This window comes from Aplysia californica, unplaced genomic scaffold (genome assembly GCF_000002075.1).
Source record: "Aplysia californica isolate F4 #8 unplaced genomic scaffold, AplCal3.0 scaffold00501, whole genome shotgun sequence".
NCBI lineage: Eukaryota > Metazoa > Mollusca > Gastropoda > Aplysiida > Aplysiidae > Aplysia > Aplysia californica.
Window position 1 is genome coordinate 598,084 of NW_004797771.1, and position 6,108 is coordinate 604,191.

The following is a 6,108-nucleotide window of genomic DNA, read 5'->3' on the forward strand; positions in this document are numbered from 1 at the left end:
TATAGGACGATAAAAAGTCGAGGAAAAAAAGCAAGCACTTGCAACAGTGAAGAGATTGTTAGGAGTTAGTTCCCTTCACATTTGTGAGGTAGACTCGACCAGTGTTAGTTAGCTTACATAATCAAGGCTTGGGATTTATTATAACTGTGACCCCAAAGGGGTGAACAGGGTATATGTGGCAATGAAACAGCTTAGACTGCTATGCACATGTTTCCTTCAACTGAATTGGTAGACTCTTCCAGCCTCACTTTAAGCTTACTTAATCAAAGCTTGCGACTGCTTATGGAGTGGCCCGAGAGGGGTGAGGAGGCTGTTTCTGTGGCCGTGAAACCGTTTTGAATGTTAGGCATACTGTTCATTGTTGATTACGAACGTCTTTTGACATTTAATTTAAGAGGTTTACGTTTATGGATGAAAATGACAGCGACAATGTTTCAAAATTAGGAAGGGAAGCAGTGATTATTTGATTATATAGACGCTTCGCCCCTGTGTGTGTGTGTGTGTGTGTGTGTGTGTGTGTGTGTGTGTGGTTGTGATTAGAGAGAGAGAGAGTAAAAGTAAAATGTAGTAGTGTGTTTGTATGTGTGTGTGTAATGCTATTGTGTGCATGAGTGTCTATCTCAGTTGTACGGTCCAAATGTAGGCCTACATTGTTTTGTTGAGAATTTTACATAGAATTCAACTACAAAACACCTTTTTTATACCAAGTCACAGAAATATTCTTTTTGTGCTTATTGAGGTACAGTGCATGCAGGGTGATTTTATCTGCAAGGATAATTGGACAAAATAGGCAATCTTTATTGCTAATGGTCATATTTAGACAAATCCTATATCATTCTCTTTTTTTTTTTTAACTGCTCATGGTTATTAAAGAGTAAGCCAACTAGGTAGTAATTTCGGATTCCTAATATTATGGGCATTCTTAAAATTTTTAAACTTGTTTTTAGCGCTTTTCTCAACGTAAAACGGATTCCGTAAAAAAAAACCCCACAACAACAATGACCTTATCTTTCTCTTTCAAAGTAGGCCTATTGTGCATACATTTGTGTGAAACTATATATTCTATTTCTATGCTTTCAAGTACATGAAAAAAGCTAATAAGTCAAGCAAAATGTTCTTCAGAGACATAGATCTAGTAGTAGGCCCACTGGAACATTTTATAAACCGTGGAAAGATGACCAGAAAATAACAAAATTATCTTATGATCTTCACTTGCACTTGCAATTTTTTGGACAAATTATAGTCTACCTCATTATCTTTTTCCCCCCCACATTTTTCTTCACTATTCATCTCATGACAACTGGCATGTATTGTTTTCAGTTATCAAGAAAGTGGATAGGCGGACCACGGGGTCTATCTAGCCAAAGGGATAGGTGGACCCCGGGGTCTACCTAACAAAATGCTAGGTTTTAGGATGTGAACCTCGGAGTCAGCGCAATGAAATAAGATCTAGGTTTAACTAAGGATCGGTGGACCCCGGGGTCAACATAGTGAAATAAGTAGATCTCAGTTTATTTTAGAGAAGTACTGGAGGAGCCCGTGGTCAATGTAGTGAAATTATAAGTAGATTTAAGTTTAATTAAAAGGATTGGTGGACCCTGGGGTCAACATAGTGAAATAAGTACATGTAGATCTAGGTTTAATTTTAAGGATTGGTGGACCCTGCAGTCAAAGTAGTGAAATAGGTAGGTTTAAAAGTGGACCCCAGGGTCTACCTAACGAAATACTAGTTAGGTTTTAGAATAGGTGGACCCTGCGGTCACCGTAGTAAAATAAGTAGGTTTAATCAAGGTGTCCCGGGGGTCCACCAATCCTTAATGAAATTAAACCTTTTTTCCTCTACGGCTATGGTGACTTCGGGGTCCACCAATCCTTTTAAAATTAAACCTACTTATTTCACTACGGTGACCCCGGGGTCCACCTGTCCTGAAACCTAGTATTTCACTAGGTAGACCCCGGGCCCAGGGGTCCACCTTACTTAAACCTGCTTATTATATTTATCACTACGTTGACCCCGGGGTCCACCAAACCTTATTTCACTACGGTGACTCCGGTGTTCAAAACCTAAAACCTAGTATTTCACTATGCAGACCCCGGAGTCCACCTATCCTCTACAGGACTATACTATTATCAATTTGCAATTTTCATTGATTAGCATATTATATTGAATCAGAGACTCGCTGTCTAAAAAGTCCACTGCTAATGCTATTCTTATCAAAGAAATTGGTACAATTTGATTTTATGACATGTTTAAAAAAAAAGAGTTTTAAAAATATCCAGAAAATAACATAAAATGATTATATAGATCTCTCTCTCTATATGTATCTTATTATGTATACTAAAAGTAAAAGACTGAGCAGAGGCTTACAATGTAAATTCTGTGCTCTACAAGTAGAGAAAAGATTAAGTTTGCGCAAAACAGATTTTAGAAAAAAAAGTTGGATCTATTTATTCAAATAAAAGTAAAAGTGATTGTTATGGTGGGATTTGTTTTTATTAACTCTGGAAATAAAGTTAGTTGCTGAATCTAAACTTAACTAGAACTGTGCAATTCGTTTTATTTCAATTTCAAAGCCCAAAGGCATAGCAATACGTTAGATCTAGACTAGCAGTTGTAGGCTCTCTGGCTGCTTCTAGAAGTTCTAGCATAGGCCTGCTGCTACTGATTCTAGACAGGGAATCTAGATCTAGCTATCGCCTGCACTATTAAAGTCAAATATATGGTAAAATAAACATAAAACTGTGAATTGTTTTGTCAGTCAGTACATCGCAATTGCCATAGCCGCACGCATTAATAGTTAAATAATGCGATACCGAAGCAACACGTTATCACATTGTGCAGGGGAGAGCGGGGTGCCCTGGTTGCTGACCGGTCGATTCGGTGGTTCGGCTTTTGTAGATCTATGCATTTTTTACAGAAAGCCCTATTACTAGATCTATTAAGGACTGGTGGGGCACCTGAAGTCTATTTTGGCTATTACAAGGCCTAGAGTGCCGATATTTGCTGTGGGACATCGTGTGTTATTGGGGATTTTAAATCAATAGTTTAAAAAGTATAGATCTATTGTGAATCGGTTGCTATGAAAACGGCGGCCATGTTGGATTTTGTATACCTTTTTCAATCCCATTTTATTTCCTTATTTATGAACCGATTCACTTCTAATTTGGCATGCCAACAGTACATATGTAGCTCTTAAATTTGGCTTGTTGAATTTTTTATATATGCTTTAGTTTTTATTTTGTGACATTTACAATTGAGATGTTGCAAAAAAAGTTTTAAAAATGGAAAATTCATGCTTTCTAAGTCTTTAAATCAAAAACTACTACAATAATAAAAAATTCAACAAGCCAAAATTTAGAACTAGGTGTTGTTGGTATCTTGTGAAAGTTACATTAAAATTGAATAAGAAACAGAGACTATCTCCAACAGTTTCCTCTTAGCTGTTCCCAACGTTTTGTAGTGCTAATTCATGACATTAATTTACATTGAGGCTGTCTTTCTACCCCCACATTCAACGCCTTCGTAGTCATAATCGCAGCCGACGAATCCTTCACAAAACAGCCCTCCCGAGCACCGTGCGTTTAGGCGGAGACTACTGTAGCGTAAACACGGCCTCGCGGCCTTTTGAGAGACATGAAGCTATTGAGAGCGCCTAGCACAAATCTGTGATTGGCCCAAAATAGATCATAGATGATGTTTTTTCGCCATCCATTTTTGTCGTCTTCCGAGGTTTCCCTCGCGAGTTGACTACATTGTTGTAGATCCCCTAGATCTATCACCCTTTATTAATTATTTAATTATCATCATTCATCGGTAGGTCGTGACAAAGTTACTAACAATAGAAATGCAGCTTCCATACTTCACAAAAGAATGCACCAACCTATCCGTGTCGTTTTGGGTCATTCTCATTTCTTCACTTAGTTTGGAGTTTTCTGCACCGATTTTTTTTTCAATCTGCAATTACAAAGGGTTCACTTGAAAAGTGGCAAAATTTGGAAATTGTTTCCCTCAGGTCTCTAAAAACTTTGGAAAGTCTTTCCCACATAATATAATTCAGCTGCCATATTGACCGATCCGACTCTTGACTTGGAGGACAAGGTCAAGGAGTGACCGAGTGAGCGACTGAATCTTGTGCGATTGATCACGCGAATTTTAAAGGAGCGTGCGCAGAAATCCCCAAGGGCCAGAACACGGAACATGCGCAGAAATCCCCAAGGGCCAGAACAAGGAACATGCGCAGAAATCCCCAAGGGCCAGAAGACGCAGTCCAGGCTGGGCTAATCGAACGAATTTGTTCGCCCAGAACATGCGCAGAAATCCTAGATCGGGCGAGTAGGATTATGCGATTGTGCGGCCGTGTTTTTTTTTTTTGCGAAGTTCTGCAACATTTGCATAATTTTGGATTCTCCACGTTTTTTCCCCATTTTTTTCACAAAACAATTAATTAACGCCTCGCCATGTGACTAAAGGGAAGTAATCACTGTAATACATTTCATTTAAGCGACAAGCTGGTTATTTCCCTTGTTAGAAGATCTTGGTTATGGGTTGGGATCACTGACCTAAAACTATAGGTCAGTGGTTGGGATTTTGTTCCTTGAGCATGTTCAATTTTTCAATCCATCAAAAGTTGTTGTTCTCATGTCTGCTGATGTTTCATGTTTGACAGGTGTCCCTGGTTTTAGTAATGTGCCAGCATCAGAGGTCCAGATATCCTTTCTTTTTTTTCTTCTTTTTTTTTTTTTTACCTTTTTCTTTCCTCTAGATTATAGAGATCTAGATCTACAGCTGAAAGTTACAGAGATTATATTTTTTTGGTTGTTTTTTTTCTGACTGATGTGTATTGTTTTCTTTCCAATTGCACAACAAATTATTGATACTGATATGTTCTGTTTTCAATTTTTCTGTACATAAAACATGAAAATCATGAAAATTCTTGCTGAGAAAGTGCAAAAACATGTCGCGAATAGTGTTACGGTAACTTGCATAATTTTCGCTTAATTTAGCCATCTAAATTTGCATAATTCTACGGGGACAGCCTAATGCTAGGCACCCGACATAGGGCGAGTAGCCACTCCGAATCTCAATTCACATTCACATCTTACCGTATAACTATACGCATGTTGATCTAAAACTAAAACTATTGACACGTACGATGTGCTGCAATGTCGGAATCTATACATTACATTGTTGATATTAGAGACAAATCTGTAGGTTCTACGCAACGTTGGCCAGTTAGCTAGTAATTAAGAAGTGAATGTCATAGTCATACATTTTGCAAAATTGTCTCCCTTACACCTGAGCAAGTGATGGATCTACTTTCCAAAAGTTAAAGCATGTTGTCTATGTGGTTTTTATAGCCCAGATACGTTATAACCCTTGTACTTTGTTGCGCTCTTCTCTAAAACGGAATAAGTGTGTATTTTTATGAATATATGGGAATTAAACCTTAACTGTAGTTATTGCTTTGAAGAGAACATTACAGTAGCATGTATTTCTCTCTGTAAGGAAGGCCAGAGAGGGTTTACAGTAATAGAGAGGTGACACTCGTGGCGGCGCTCCATAACAACAGTGCATTGTTTTGCGTATCGCCCGCCGCGGGGCGCAAAAACACTTACGCGCGGTGATCGTGCCACGGCGATGCTCAGGGATGCTGTCATGTCATGAGGAAATGTAGTGCCGTCTGTAGATAGTTCACTAGGTTACTAGGCCTTTAACAAAGAAGGAGGCCTGTGATTTCTATCGCATATCTTAAGCAACCTGCCTCCCTCGGCCATAAACTGTAAGACTTGTTTTTGGCTTAAGTTAACATACATTCTAGTAAACAATTAGACGCAGATACCTTACTTCGTCCCTATAGATTTGAAAAAATAATATCACAATATTAAAGGAATAATCAGTTTAATTTTCATCAAATCTATTCGGTCTCCAGTCCAGTGTCCCTCTGTCTCTCTCTCTTTCCCTCTCTGTCGGTCTGTCTGTCTGTCTGTCTTTTTTTCTCTCCGTCTCTTTTTCTCTCTCCTTGTCTCTCTTTCTCCCCCCTCTCTCCCTCTGTCTACCCGTCTGTCTACCTGTCTACCTGTCTGTCTGTCTGTCTGTCTGTCTGTCTG

The 6,108-nt window shown here is 38.8% G+C and overlaps 1 long non-coding RNA gene across 1 annotated transcript in view; it reads left to right on the plus strand.

The window, feature by feature from the left end:
• Window positions 1-262: 262 nt before the first annotated feature.
• Window positions 263-6,108, plus strand: part of LOC106012789 — a 10,995-nt gene continuing 5,149 nt past the window's right edge. Inside the window, exon 1 of the long non-coding RNA XR_004858957.1 lies at window positions 263-301. This is a non-coding gene — a long non-coding RNA (uncharacterized LOC106012789). The remainder of the gene's footprint in view (window positions 302-6,108) is intronic.